Here is a 16,603-nt window from a genome sequence, read left to right as displayed (position 1 = left end):
TCTGGAAGGGGAACATCACACACCGGGGCCTATCATGGGGAGGGGGGGAGGGATTGCATTGGGAGTTATACCTGATGTAAATGACGAGTTGATGGGTGCAGCACAGCAACATGACACAAGTATACATATGTAACAAACCTGCACGTTATGCACATGTACCCTAGAACTTAAAGTATAATAATAATAAAAAAAAAGGATAAGAAAGAAAATGAGGCTCTATTAAATTTAATATGTCATCTCTCAGTTTTCTTTATTTAAAGGGCAACAGAATATGACTGTTTTCAATACAAAATATTGAAAGTAGAACTTAAAACAACTTTCATAAATAAGGAATTTTCTCAGGTGCTCCATGGATGACTCTGAAGAGTACAGGAATATCATGCGACACGACCGAGAAGATGTGTTGATCAGCAGTTGGTGCAAAAGTTTCTTTCTTGCCGCCCCAACTTACCTGTGTTATTAAGCCTCATAGCTAAACTATATTAGAGGGCTGGCAAATATTTGTTCCTCTCTATACAAAATTCTTAGCTTAGATTGTTGGCTCACGATATTTTAACCAAAAGAAATATCTCGCTTTAAATCAATTGTCCCAGGTCTCAGTTTAAAATTGGTGATGTACTGAGAACATTTCTTAGGGACAAAACTCCACTACATCTGCCTACCAGGTGGCAGAAATGTAAGTACACAGAGTAAATTTTATATCAGAAAGGCAGATAATTCTGACACAGGCAGACAAAGAGAAAAGCTGCCAAAATAGAGCAGGGAAGAAAAATACCTTAAGAGTGTTCCCCTTTTTACTGTTCCCTAGACGTGTCTCACCCCCGTCCCAAATTCTTAAAAGTCACCCTACAATTCAGGACTCCAAGCTCAGACTTCTCGTGTTCTTGTTGTGGCTTCTGACCTTTCAGCTGCCCCACTGATAACCTAGCATAAGATAGATTAACTAACCATATGCTGAAAGGTTCAACCATCCCTTAGGGGATATCAAACTACATGGAGAACTCTATGTCCTGGCAGGGGAAACACAGTCTAACCCAATTTTCTTACCACTGCATGCATTTCACGGGCCTGGGAAAAATGGATCTTCTTACTTGTTTTACCAAACTCCATCAAAACAAGACTAGATGTCGCCCAAACAACTAATCAGAGCCTGGATTTTATTGTGGCTCGAGGGGAAAGCAGAAAGATCATTGACATTTTCTTGGCTCTAAAGCTACCTTAGGGGAACCTTGCAACCCAGACATTCCTCAAGGGATACCAAGTATCACTGTACTTGATGTGGAAAAGCATATTAACTCAAGAACCCAGATATTCTTATTCTTGTTTTGGAAAATTGATTGACAAATATGAAGACAGTCATATTTGACATAAATATCATGCTACACTTGTTCTTAGCGCCTTCTTAAAGTTTAGTACAAAATATTGAGCTAATTCTCAAAGCCTCCTTTCTGATGCCAGAAAATATTTATGCAAGAATTCTATGCGTTATCATCAGCAGAGTGCCACTGCTCAATCTGAAGTCATTGCCTGCTGGAATAAACTCTCTTCCAAAGCCAGAAATCTGTCTTCCAACAAAACAAACATCCAACACCAGAATGGCAAAGAACCACAGTCCTTTTCTCAAAGCCTCTTGGTCAAGGTGGGAAATATTTTAGTGATTATTACAAACACAAGTGGCATTACCAGTTTCAATCACTTCTTTACTTTTCATCTCTATTGCCCTTTCTTTGGTTCAAGCTACCATCCTGTCTTCCCTACAGTACTGCAACAGCCTTTTTGTTTTTGTCTTGTTTTTGTTTTGGTAAAGGTTGTTGGGGTGTGATTTACATATCATAAAGTTTACCCCCTCTATGTGTACATTTCAATGATTTTTAGTAAATTCACTGACTTGTACAACCATCACCTTAATCCAGTTTTAGAACATTTGCACACCTTCAAAGAGATTTCTCATGTCCATTTACAGTTAATCTCCATTCCTCCCTTCCTCAGGCTGCAGGCAGTCACTAATCTACTTTCTGTCTCTCTAGATTTGCCTTTTTGGATATTTCATATAAATGGAATCATATAATATGTGACCTTTTGTGACTGGCTTTTTTTCACGTAACATGTTTTCAAGGTTCATCCATGTTACAGCATGAATCAGTACTTCATTCCTCTTTATGCCTGAATAATACTCCATTGTATGGATGGACCACATTTTATTTATCAATTTACCCACTGATAGACATTTGGGGTCGTTTTCATTTTTTGGCTATTATGACTAATGTTGGTGTGAACACACACATACAAATCTTTTCTATGTTTCACTTTAGGATTAGAATTGCTGGGTCATGTAGATTTATGTGTCACAGTCTCTGAACTCTTCTACTTGTCTCACATCTGGGCCCACTTCAAGACCTTCTCCTTACTATGGCTAGAATGGTCTTTTTTTCTTGTTGAAATGTCTTTATTCCTAAGGTATGATCTTTCATACTTCTTTTTAAAAAATTATTGTAATGGCCACATAATAATTATACATATGTATGGGGGTACAGAGTGATATTTTGATGCATGTGACTGTCCTGATTTTTTCATTACACATTGTAAAATGATCTTTTGAAACTGAAAATTCACATGTCATTTTGCCTGGTTAAAAATGCTCCGGGGGCTTCCCATTGTCCTCGAGTTAAAATCAAAACTTTGCAACACTGTTTGTGGGGCCTTGTACGATCTGTTTTCATTCTGCAGCCTCTAATCTTATTCCTCCACTTCACCTGGCTCCTCAATCTTCTCTGTATCAATCAGACTAAATTCTAGTTTTCGGTACAGACTGTGCTCCTTTAAGGCCTTATCTTGGGCTGTTCCCTCTATCTAGAAATCTCCTTCCCTTTAGGGTAGTGGTTAAAAGGGCAGCTCTGGAGTCAGACACCTGAATTCACCAATGAAAAGCCATATGACTTTGGGCAAGTCATGTCTCTGTATGTCAAATTCCCCATCTTTAAATCGAGGATTAATAACAGATCTTGACTCATAGGATCCTTGGAAGGATGAAATGTGTTACAATGTGCAAAGCATTTTAAACAGTCCTCAATAAAAGTTAGTGATGGCCAATGAATTCTTCTTTTTTTTTTGGCTTAGATTTAACTTTCTTCTAGAAACCTTCACTGACCTCTTAAGTATGGGCTAGCTCCTTTCAGTGTTTCCATAATACTCTGTTCTTGTTGTGTTGTGTCATATTGTTATTGCCAGTTTACTTATCCGTCTTCTCCTGGTAGTCTCTGAGTTTTGTAAGGCAAACCAGAGTACTTCCATCTTCAGCATCTAACAGAGAGCATGGCTCACAATAAATGCTCATTAAAATATTTGCTAAATTGAGAAAAACTGTATTAGATAGTCTCTGTGTTCCATTCATTCCCACCCACCTTTGCCCAATTGTCTCTCTCAGAGAGACCTACATGAAATGTATCATCTAGACTACATACCAGCTGTGGTAAATAGTTAGGTTGGGTTTGGCCAAGAGGAAGCTCTGGCAAGAGATAGATGAGTGGGTTGAGGAAGAGGTCATGGTAATTTCCTTTCCACTTCCTCCCTGCTGTGGTTCTGCCGGTGACTGCATTCTGCTACAGCTATGGCTCCTGTTAAGACATCCCACTTTCAGAGCTCTAGCTCTTTCTGGTGCCATTACAGACATTCCCTCCTCTTGCCCACTCAGACCTAGGAGTGGCAGCTGCAGCTTCCCGTTATTGCTAATCCCATGGTGTTCTACCATTCCTCATCAGTCTTTAGCCCTGCCCAATCATCTGTAAAAAGTTCACTATTCTCTCTCCATGTAAACTCATTTGAGTGTGCCATCTGCTTTGTTTTGAGACCCTGAATAATAACAATGACTGGGCATAGCCATTCCTGCTAGGGGTTTCAGGTGGCAGAGAGTGGGGGAACTCTTTGTGTGTTTTGTTGGAGAGATAGTGGTGGGGTAGAATATGATTTCACTATTAAATAGCCTGCAATGTTTACAGTTCTTATTTTTATGTGTATATACGTCACTTGCCATATGCCAGGATGTGTTATTGCCAATAGTTTCCATATGGATAGTTCGTAAAGCATTTTACTGTTGGATCATTCTTTCCGGTGCACTCTGTAGTGAAGACTTGGTAGCAGTGCTTGACTTGATTGATAGAAAATCATAGTCCACCAAGTGCTAAGTCTCTTCAAGTATCACAATTCTTTCCAGTTCCAGCTGATGGTATATTTCTTAGGCTATTATTTCTAGTTCTATTTGAGAAACAATGCTGGATATGTGAGCCCATAATTTTCATTACAGGAATAGGTTTCAGACAGCTGAGCATCAGACTCTGAAACCAGGAAAGACATATAGGTTCAAAGACCACCTCCTGGATATCTATGTCTCTTGTGTTAGTCTGTTGACATTTATCAAGCACACACTCCTTACAGAGCCTGATCCTATTTGCTTAGTTTCTAAGAGACAGGAGGGTTGAACTGACCCTTCAGGTATTTTATGATATAACTATTGCTTTGTGTCAAATAGGTGGTCTGCTTGCATATGAACTTGGAGTTATAAACAGCACACACAAGGCCTTGGCATTATTATCCAGTTTGCATAATTTAAAATGATTCTTTGATTAGTAAAGCTCAGATTTCAAGAGTTCTAACTAGATTACTTTGTAGCCATTAAAATTTGTCTGGAGCTAAATGTGAGAGGCTATACTGAGGAATTGATGGTTTTTTAAAAGTACATATTCTAAAATTATGGTTATATTTGTGTCCTATAGCTGTTGTAAGAAGTTACCACAAATTTAGTGGCTTAAACAATGCAAATTTATTATTTTATAACTATGGAGGTCACAAGTTCAAATGGATGTCACTGGGCTAAAATCAATATGTCAGCAGGGCTGTGCACTTTCAGGAAGTACTAGGGGATAATCAGTTTCCTCAGTTCTTCCAGCTGCTTGGGGCTGCCCACATTCCTTGACTCATGGCCCCTTCTTCCATCTTCAAAGCCAGCAATGCTGGTTGAGTCTTTCTCACACTGCGTCACTTTGACACTGCTTCCATCCTCATACTGCTGCCTCTGACTATCTTGTCTCCCTCTTTCACTTACAAGGACGCTTTTAATTATACCGTGCCCACCTGGATAATCCAGGATAATTTCCCCATCTCAAAATCCTTAACTAAATCACATCTTCAAATTCCTTTTTGCCATGTAAAGTAACATAATCATAAGCTCCAGAGATCAGGATGGGAGGCCTTTATTTGGGCCTACTCCAATCTTTGGGGGCCATTATTTTACCTACCACACCTATTAAATAATTATTTAAAAATTTAAAACCCTTTATCTTTGCTGTTATAAATAATTAAAAATGATGGAAATAAAAACTAAAAACTAAAAAGCATTCTATGGGTGTTTTCAGTTTTCTCCTGAGGCCATAAAAAAACTGAGAAACATTCTGTTACCTTCATGTCTTTACATGGAAATAAACACAAACACTTTAAAGGACTTAAATTTTTTGAATTTAAAATGGCTAATACAGGTAAAATTACTGAAGTAGAGAATGTGCTCAAAAATAGTCCTCTATTCATTGCATACCATTTTGTAATACATATTATTTTCCCTAAGTTAAGAAAAAGGAATATTTCAGTAGTAATGATTATAATTGTTTAGGTTTCAGATGTTATTTTGTGATTTGGAAAGCTCTATGAAATAATTTCATAGTTCATATCATCTCATCTTCAAAATTAATAAAGAAGAAACACATTTTTTAGCCTATGTATATTTTTTACTTAAGCAGCTTTGGGTTTGGCTCTTTACAAGATAGGAACTAGAAAAATTTTTGGTTTCTGTGGTGGAAGCTAGGAATTCTCCCCCTAATTCACAAGCCAACTATGATGTATGATTCTTCATTTCAGCAACTGAGAAGATAATTGCAAAGTTTGAAGACGGCCAGGTTGTACTTCTTAGCACCATACAGTGTCATCGCCATGCCACTGTACCGAGGACAATGAAGTAAATGGCCAGCCAACAAAACGTACAGTAATCAAAAAGATAACTACCTGCCAGGTCAAGGAACAGGGGTGACGCAGACAGATAAGGCACCTGCTTTTGTGGTACTTACATTCTAATGGCGAATGAGAGAGAAATAATACACCAATAGGAAGGTGAGCCAATATACAAACAATGTAAATCCAGAGAATGGGAAATGTTATGGTGATAGTGATATGCTAGGTTGTGTCTGTGCCAGAGGGGAGGCTACTGTAAGGGAAAATGTCTCTGGGGAGGGGACATTTGAGCTGTCATTTGATGATAAACAGCACAACCTGTAAGTCCTTAAAAACCCAAATCCCTGATCTCCAAAATGGAGTATGTGCACTACCAAAGGCAAGCAAAAGAATCTATTGGAGTTTCGGGAAAAAAGATGAGAACTTCTGTTTGTATTTATTTTTATTTAGAAAACAAGAAAGAAATTAAACTTTGCTAACATAGGGAAGGAAAAAATTTCCATCACTAGGTTTGTGGCCAGTTTTCTATAACAAAAATTAGATTATTAACAAGAAAAAAAAACATAGAAATTTATTGAATATAAGTTTTATTTAACACAGGGGCCTTCAGAAATGAAGGTTCAGAATAGGTAAACTTGCATATTTGTATACTTAAGATTGATAAAGAATGGACAGTCACGGAGAAATATGATTGGAGGACGAAAGGATATGATCTAATAGGAATAAACTGGGGGGAATTTAGCAAGACTTGTTTGTTCAGATTTTTCTCTGCATCCCTGTGTCTTCAGATAAAAGGATGTTCCTTTCCTTCAGGTATAGTTCCTTTCCTACAGGGAGGAAACCTCTCACACTAGGGTCTTACAACTTGCTTCACGGGAGAACTGTGAAGGGAAGATGAGAGTGTCCTCCCTGTTTCTGCTGTTTTTCCAAATTTCAAGGTGCCATATTTTGGGGTAGTGTGTCCTGAACCCCATCACTAATATTTACATTTTTATATTGAAACCCTATATGTGGCCCATGTATCAGATAGTCACCCCTACTGTGGAGTATTGCAATGTATTGCATTGTTATATTATCTAATTTTAACTTGAATAACCCTCACATAATGGACCAATGGCTTTGAAAGTTTTCTACAAGGAAGCCACAGGTTGAGGAAGTACTACTATTGCAATCTTAATTCAGTGATAAGAAAATGTCAGAAGCAACTCTTTTCCTACTCCAAGTAGGCCATCATCAGCCACATTATGACTCTTTATTCAGAGTCAAAGATAACTCAGTCACAAATATTTAGTATTATCAAGAAATTAATATACAGCATGTATTAGCAATTACTTCCATTCTATACAAACTGTACCCTAAGAGGGAATTGTGCCTTCCCACAGGATGATGCTATCATGGTGAGCATCACGTTTCAAAATATTATCTATTTATGTCATCTTTATTCCATTATGTATGTTTTATAAGACACAACATGTATCGGTTTCTGGTTCATGTATGTAATTTATAAATATATATATATATTTAGAATACATGTGCATTTATTGTTACTTCTACACATGCATAATCAAATATACTTTTCAATCGTTGCTCTAAACTATTTGATAGCTACGGCCCTTGTCAAAGACTCTCAGCAACTATATATAGGGCAACCCATCTCTGAATTCTGAAACTGATTTTCAAAGATGGTATGAAGTTTTCAGCATAATTAAGGTGCCAAGAATCACATAATCCAACAGAATCTAGGTGAAGTGGCAATTTCCTGGTGCTTTGGAAGGTACATTCTAATTCCAACTAGAAGCTTCAAGGCATCTGTGCTAATCCCTAAGGCAATGCTGTAATTTCTGTGTCTTTAGTTCATATATATGGTGAGGGTCAAGATTTCTCTGCATATTTATCCCCCAGAAATAGAGTTCCATGAATCTATACAGGTCCCATCATCAGCAAATTTTGTATGAGCATGTGTGTATGTGTGCCTACACGCAGGCACAAACATATACCAAAGTGACACCAACCAGTCTTCCCTTGGGCTCCTTGTGATTTCATCACCTTTGAGGTATTTTGATATTTGTCCTATTTTAACATGGATAAACTATTTTATATAAAAGTGGTTGTTAACTTTCTTTGGTCTGTAGCCAAGAAAATCTAGAATGCTGACTATGAATATATTTATAATTAATAGTTAAATGTATTTTAAAGTATGTGTGTGTATTTTACTCTAAGTGGTATTGATGAAATAATTTTCAATTTTGTTTGTCCTTAAGTATAGGCATTCAATGCAGCAAATTTTCAGATGCTTTCATGTTATCAATTGTCTGTGGTATATAGCAACTGGTAATATTTAAGGATTTCCTGGTGACTAGATTGGGATGCTTTTCTCTTTCACAGGAGAAAAGGGAGCTGCAAAGGTGCCTGAAGGTTTCCATGTCCTATATCTCACATTTATCAAAGTAATAACTGTCCTATGAAAGGATTTTTCTCCTGTTCACTCTTTCTGCTCCCTTTGTCCCCTCTTCAGCTAGGCACACACATCCACTTCTAAGAACACAGACTAACTCATCCCAGAAACACAAGCAGGGTAGAGTTACTGAAGTCTCAGCCAATCATCAGCATTTTCAGAGATTTGGTTCATTTCATTCCCATTGTTCATCTACATCTATACCATGCCATTCTTTGAAGTGTAATGCCACATAAAGAATTTTAATAAAAGTATTTTGTATAGGCAAATATATCTGTGCTCAGATAATGGTGTCCTATCTTTCTGAGGAGACAGATAAATTTATGGGAGTGTTCTAAGGAAGTCGCTGCTTCAGGCATTTATCTGTGTTGGTGTTGGTGTTGGTGTTGGTAATGGTGTGTGCGCGTGTGTGTGTGTGTGTGTGTGTGTGTGCATGCATGTTGGCAGAGGTTGAAGGAATAGGCTTTCATAGAAAACCATCTTTCCCATACTGTGGGAAAGAAGACAGGTTGGAAACCACTTAAATTACTAATCAAATACTACCTGATGGTCCATACCAGGTACATGAAACTTATGAAAGTGGCTTGAATGATCCAAGAAAACTGTATATTTGGACCTGATTATTTGTTCCCTGGAAAATCTTTTCTATCCCTTTCTTATTTTTACCAAATGCCCTAAAGGTAGATTCTGGATGGAAGGTTCAGGGAATCTATGAGCTCCAAATCTATTTTAATAAAAACATTTCCAGTTCTGAGCAACTCGGGGATAAGTGACAAGCTAGCCCCTATCTGGGTGAGGCAGTGCAGAGAGGCACCTGGCAGATTTCATCAGCAGTGGGAAGGAAAGGGTGGGGATGAAGCCTCATGATCAGTTTGGTCTCTTCTTTCTTCTCTCCAGAGACCCATTTAATCATTTCAATCTTTCCATATCAAGGTCCTAGTAAATTTTTCTTTGGAGAGGACAACTTCCCAGGAATTTTCCAAAGCCTGCTGTCCTAAACCAAAAACACAGAAACTCAAGACCCCCACCCACCTCTTATCATTACAATAAACATGTACCACAATAGGATGGTTTAATTTATTTTACATGTGGAAGATTTTATTAAGTTTAAAGTAGATGGGTACACAGTTCTTTCATGCAGCTGCAGTTTATGATGAGGGTAACCCAAAACACATGACCACATGATAAAATAATGTAATGGAGTGCTTCAAGAATTCTGAGTGGACAGAAGGTTGGAAAGCAATCCTTTGTGTAAATAAGAGCTGGTCTCACATAATGGTAGATGCTTGTAGATCTAAAATCCAAAGAAACATGCACTTTCCCCCAGTATGTCATTTTCAGCATAATAAACATGATTCCAAATGCTTTTATACAAATATTGTCACATGAAAAGCCTGGAGGTCTGTCATCCTCCAACACCATCTATTTGGACAAAATTTAAACCTAGAAATCACTGGAGGGGCTGTTTTTTATGAAGGTAAATTCAAGAAAGATTCCAGCATTTCTCTTCTTGATCTTGCTGTTAGGTCATCGACCAACTCACTTCCTTCTGATGTTAGGCCAACTGGAGGAAACTTCTTAGATAACTTTTGCAGGTGTCTCATGTTCCTGAAGCTCATTGACTTTTTTTTGGCTAGTCTAGCTGCACATCTTCAGGCTCTTCAGACAGGAAAAACATGCAGCACTGTCCCCTCTATCACGACTAGGGACCTGTTCCAGCACTTAGGAAATCTTTGCAGAATGTTCTTTTTTTGTTCACAAGTATAATCCCCTCACAATACAAAAAATACTAAAAGATAAAAATGCCATTTTGGAAAATATTTTGGATGGCATACACACGAATTTAACTAAGCATGAAATACTGTAGTTTACTAGGAAGAGGAGATGCTGTTGAGTTAGGAGGCTTGATTCATGGTCCTCACCCTGCCATTCACCAGCTGGTGCAACTTGGGCAAGTCACTTTACCTCTGTAAGCCTCCTTATCCTCCTAATCTTAAAAGGCACCAAGAATATCTCCCCTACCTACTCATAGGGTACTTGTAAGAATTGGATTACTTGAATTACTTATTGATATACAATGATTGCAAACTGTATTGAAGAAAGAGCAAAGAGTTACTGAGTTACTTCTTAGGGAATATTTGGTAAAACCAGTTCATTTTTCTGGATGAGTGATCCGAGGCATAGGAAAGAGAACTCAACATTTCTCATGGTTACACAGTGGATGTATGTTTAACATACAAAACAGTAACACAAACAGTTGTTTGGACTGTGTACTCACTATAATATTTTCCATGATATCTATGTGGAACCTGTTTATAGAACATGACAAGAATATTTTTTCTCCAAACCTCTGCCTTCAAACATTTTCTATCTGGCTGCCAGTTTCTTCCCCAAAGATATCCCAGGCAGATCCTTCTATTGATTATTTTCCATTTGAAATTGATCATCTCAGTCCATTATAAAACTTCGGTCCCATATTCAGCTTAGTAGGAACTCCTCCTCTGGGCTCCAGTGCTAGGCCTTGGCTTGAGGGGTTTTAGATAGGGAGAGAGCTTTTTCCACTTCTTTCACATTGTTCTCTTCTAGGTTCTTTCTTTTTATTTGGTGTCAGGGCTTAGGGAGAGGGAACAGGGTTGGAGGTGCCTGGGGGCAGACAACTCTGATAAAATAGGTAGCTTTGTAGTCAACTCTCTGTTGACTATCGCTGCTCTTCCCCGGAGGCCCTGTGCATACATAAATAAAATGCCTGCTCTGTCCTACAGTTCACGGAAGTATTTTTCCAGAAGTCCCTTGGGATGGGTCTTTCCACTACACAGTTCTCAAATGTGAAAGATGCGCTTCAGTTTGATTCAACTTCAAAGACTGTCTTTAGTGGTGGACCACACAACCTCTTGCTGTCAGGGACCCCTCACCCAGTAGGCAGCCATCATGGGTGGGGCAACAGCCCAAACCCAAGTACCTTTCTTTATGTCCATTGGACTCATGGGAAACCCAAACATCCTGGACACATCCAGAATGTATGCTCATTGGTCTCTGCCATCTCCCTCTCCAGTGATTGTCTTGACCCTACATCCAGAGAAGAAACCAGCAAATCTGTTATGTAAGCAAATAGCTAACTATGGAATAACATTCCACCCTCCATTACTGAACCTTTCTCATCACTTGACTTAAAATGTAGGTGTTCTCTGATGATTCTCCACTGCATTTCCAGACTTTTGCTTGTAAAGACTGAGGAAGTTGGTGAGGAGATTGCAGTTGTTTGGGACCTCCCAACTCTAATCAAGTTCTGCAGAGTTTGTGAACAGAGTGTGGGAATACAAGACGCCTGTTATTTTCACCCAGGTATCTTTATCTGCTCAAATGTGCTGTTGAGTCCTGCTGGTGAGTTTTTTATTTTGGTTATTGTACTTTTCAACCTCAGAATACCTATTTGACTTTTTTTCATTAATTCCCATCCCTTCATTAAATGTTCTCTATGTAGTGAGATTTTGGTTCTTTACACATGATTTCTTTTAATTCTTTGAATATATTCAAAATCACTGATTCAAAGTAATTGTCTAGTGAGGCTCAAATCTGGGCTTCCTCAGGTACAGACAGTTTCTGTTGACTGCTTACCACCCCCACCCCACCACAGTGTATGGGCCACACTTTATTATTTCTTAATGTGTCCATAATTTTTTGTTGAAAACTAGATGTTTGAAATAATATAACATGGCAACTCTGGAAATCAGATTCTTTCTCTTCTCTAAGATTTGTTGTTATTGCTACTTGTTGTTTTGTTGTTCATTTAGTGACTTTCCTGAACTAATTATGTACAGTCTGTATTCTTTGTCATGCATGAACACTAAAATCTTTGCTCAGTTTAGTGGTCAGCTAATAACTAGACAGATTTTTTTAATGTCTGGAATTTATAAGTCTTCCAGTCTTTGCTGAGGGGCATTTTGTGCATGTTGGGTCATACCTTCAACACTCAGCAAAGCAGCTTACAACTTGGCCTTAGCCTTTACTTCCTGCCTGCACAGATCCCCAAGGTTAGACAGAGGTGAGAACTTGGTGCCTTCTTATGTCTTTTTTGAGCATGTGCACAGCCTTGGGCATGCACACAGCCTTACACATGTGTGTAGCTGTCCAGATTCTCAGAAGTGTGTCAGAGTCTTTCAAATCTCTCTATGTATATCTCATTCTTTAGCTTTTTCTTTTAAGTTTTTTTGGTTAGCCTATTATTTGCCCTAACTGTTATCTACTGCCTGAGTTAGCTGAGATGTTTAACAATCATCTCTAATTGTTTTAGACAAACACTCCAGGGAAAATGCTGTTTGCACGGTGTGAGCTCTGAGTCAGGTCAAATAAAGACAGTCTCGTGAATGGGGTCTTCCAGGGAACCATCAGATAGGTCAAGTAGACAGTTCTATGGGCATGAAGCTCTGAGGGAGATCTAACTCTGATCTTTCCCTTCCAGTGGCTGCTAAGCTGCTGATTTTCACCACGATTATGGACTGTTGGTTTTCAAGGCTACCACAAACCTGGGAGGCATGGATAGAAATAGTACAAATTAAGATGCCACAAGTCTTGCTTTTCTTACTGAGATGCAGTCATTTTTTTTTGAATAAATGCTTTCTGGATTTCCGCAAGTTTTTTGGTTAATTTCCATAGTTCTGAAAAAAGTTGATTCTGAAGATGTTTTGCTAGTGTTCTCATTTCTCCTATAAAGGAGAGAGTTTTTGGAAGTCTTTCCTTTCACTGCCATTCAGTTTGACCTTGGGGTCTTTGGCAGTAACTCTGGTACAAGAGAAATGGACTTCTTCAATAGCCTGTACATATACTAAGCACATATCTGTCTTCATTCAGTTATTTAAAAGCAAAAAATCCTCTTTACCTTCATTCACGTGGTCCCTTTGGGATAGCAGCTTGTGGTCATAGGTAACAAATAATATTTCTTGGCAATTTTACTTATGAATATCATATTTATACTTCTGTAGTCAACCACTATAATAGTTCTAAACTATGGCTTTCACATTATTTTAAACTTGTCACTCTTGGAAATGGCATTATCTTGCATTTGGAGTACAGATCTACACTTGGTCAATGTTTTCTTGTGGATCTGCCCTAAGTAGTCTCTGGATCCCCTAATGATCATAATGAAATCAAGGCCATGGTGTAGCATCTTTAACCTTACTGCTGTCTACACTCCCTCTAGGATCTCTAAGCTTTCAGTCTAACTGATATACACAATACATATCATTGGTTCTGGTTCTCCTACACACGTTTATTTCCCATGCATTTCCTTCTTGTAGAAGTTTGGCAGAGTATGAGAAAAGGAATAGAGCTCTATGTAACCTATGGGTCTAGTCTGAGTGTTCTAGGAATACCAAAGTTCTTGTAAGGATTGCTCTCTTAGCCAAAAACTTAGTCCAAGACACAAACCTTTAGGAGATCCTAGAGATGACTCCAGGTGAATAGATCAGATGGGCTGCCATGCCATAGCATCCCAGCTCACCATTCTTCTTCACTGCCTTTGCTTTCATTTTGGTGGTAGGGGCTACGCCTGTTTACCCATATCTGGACTTCTTCTTTCCTGGAACTATGGGAGGACATATACTTAACCAATCCCCTTGCCATTAGACAGAGGGATGTGACTAGTAATGGCCAATAGGCTGTGGGCAGAAGTAACTTGCATCATTTCCCAATTGGGAAACTTTATCGCTATTGTGAGACCTTACAGCACTCTTCCCACTGATGTTATGGCCAGTGATGTTCCATATGTTGTTATTTCTATTAACCCAGGTCCCAGAGGCAGGATAACATAAAATAACATCCTTCATGGGCATCTGCTATTTATGAGGCATAATACAAAAATAAACTTCACTGTGTTATGTGACTAAGATTTTGGTGTTGATTGTTAATGCAGCTTAACCTGCACTAACCTGACACATCTCATGATTTTAAGCTTGGCTCAACTATGGTCCTCTGGTTTGACTACCTGCGTCATTTTGATCACATACGTCACATTCATCAGCATCTTTGTGCTTATTTGATGCCTAGTGAAGGGAGGCAAAAGCCTCATATTTGTTTTTTCTGAGTCTCACATTAATATATAAAGCTATTAGCAAACCAAATATTACTATCATTTTCTTTATATCTCTCTCAAAAGAGGTTTATGTGACATAGACTCAACTAGCTAAAATTTAACTTATAAGAACATATACATACTCAGAGTTCCTATGCCTCTTTATAACTTGAGCAAACCACTATCATCTTGGGTTTCCTTTTGCTACTCTGTAAAACAAAGACAAGAGTGATATTTCCCAACATGGCTATGATAATGTGTGGTTGGGGGGGTTGGGTATAACTAAGAGGATATTAGGGAAAGTTTTGTGTATTTTGCATAAAGTTCTGGAGTGAAAAAAGGCACTCCAGAACTTCCCAAGATGGCCAAATAGGAACAGCTCCAGTCTGCAGCTCCCTGTGTGACCGATGCAGAAGGCCAGTGATTTCTGTATTTCCAACTGAAGTACCTGGTTCATCTCATTGGGACTGGTTGGACAGTGGGTGCAGCCCATGGAGGGCGAGGTGAAGCAGGGTGGGCATCGCCTCACCCGGAAAGCTCAAGGGATTGGGGGATTTCCTTTACCTAGCCAAGGGAAGCTGTGACAGACTACCTAGAAAAATGGGATACTCCTGCCCAAATACTGTGCTTTTCTCAAGGTCTTAGCAACTGGCAGACAAGGTGATTCTCTCCTGTGCCTGGCTCGGTGGCTCCCACACCCACGGAGCCTTGCTCACTGCTAGTGCTGCAGCCTGAGATCTATCTGTGAGATGGCAGCCTGGGTAGGGGAGGGGTGTCTGCCATTGCTGAGGCTTGAGTAGGTAAACAAAGTGGCTGGGAAGCTCAAACTGGGCGGAGCCCACCACAGCTCAACAAGGCCTACTGCCTCTAGACTCCACCTCTGTGGGCAGGGCATAGCTGAACAAAAGGCAGCAGACAACTTCTGCAGACTTAAACGTCCCTGTCTGACAGCTCTGAAGAGAGCAGTGGTTCTCCCAGCATGGTTTTTGAGCTCTGAGAACAAACAGACTGCCTCCTTAAGTGGGTCCCTAAACCCCGTGTAGCCTAACTGGGAGACACCTTCCAGGAGGGGCCGACAGACACCTCATATAGGCAGCTGCCCCTCTGAGACAAAGCTTCCAGAGGAAGGATCAGGCAGCAATATTTTCTGTTCTGCAATATTTGCTGTTCTGCAGCCTCCACTGGTGATACCCAGGCAAACAGGGTCTGCAGTAGAACTTCAGCAAACTCCAACAGACCTGCAGCTGAGGGACCTGACTGTTAGAAGGAAAACTAACAAACAGAAAGGAATAGCATCAACATCAACAAAAAGGTCCTCTACACCAAAACCCCATCTGTAGGTCACCAACATCAAAGACCAAAGGTAGATAAAACCACAAAGATGGGGAGAAACCAGAGCAGATAAGCTGAAAATGTAAAAATCAGAGCACCTCTGCTCCTGCAAAGGATCACAGCTACTCGCCAGCAATGGAACAAAGCTGGACACAGAATGACTTTGACCAGGTGACAGAAGTAGGTTTCAGAAGGTCGGTAATAACAAACTGCTCTGAGCTAAAGGAGGATGTTTGAACCCATTGCAAGGAAGCTAAAAACTTTGGAAAAAGATTAGATGAATGGCTAACTAGAATAAACAGTGTAGAGAAGACTTTAAATGACTGGATGGAGCTGAAAACCATGGCACAAGAACTTCGTGATGCATGCACAAGCTTCAGTAGCTGATTCCATCAGGTGGAAGAAAGGCTATCAGTGATTGAAGATCAAATTAATGAAATAAAGCGAGAAGACAAGGTTAGAGAAAACAGAGCAAAAAGAAACAAATAAAGGCTCCAAGAAATATGGGACTATGTGAAAAGACCAAATCTACATTTGACTGGTGTACCTGAAAGTGATGGGGACAATGGAACCAAGCTGGAAAACACTCTTCAGGATATTATCCAGGAGAACTTCCAAACATAGCAAGGCAGGTCAACATTCAAATTCAGGAAATACAGAGAACACCAAAAAGATACTCCTCGAGAAGAGTAACCCCAAGACACATAATTGTCAGATTCACGAAGGTTGAAATGAAGGGAAAAGTGTTAAGGGCA

The 16,603-nt window shown here is 39.3% G+C and overlaps 1 long non-coding RNA gene across 1 annotated transcript in view; it reads right to left on the bottom strand.

The window, feature by feature from the left end:
- Positions 1 to 4,025: 4,025 nt before the first annotated feature.
- Positions 4,026 to 16,603, bottom strand: part of LOC105550043 — a 275,823-nt gene continuing 263,245 nt past the window's right edge. The window contains exon 3 of the long non-coding RNA XR_001007642.1: positions 4,026 to 4,331. This is a non-coding gene — a long non-coding RNA (uncharacterized LOC105550043). The remainder of the gene's footprint in view (positions 4,332 to 16,603) is intronic.

This window comes from Mandrillus leucophaeus, unplaced genomic scaffold, assembly GCF_000951045.1.
Source record: "Mandrillus leucophaeus isolate KB7577 unplaced genomic scaffold, Mleu.le_1.0 Scaffold462, whole genome shotgun sequence".
Classification (NCBI taxonomy): Eukaryota; Metazoa; Chordata; class Mammalia; order Primates; family Cercopithecidae; genus Mandrillus; species Mandrillus leucophaeus.
The sequence above is the reverse complement of the archived record's forward strand: the minus strand, read 5'-3'. Positions and strand labels throughout refer to the sequence as shown.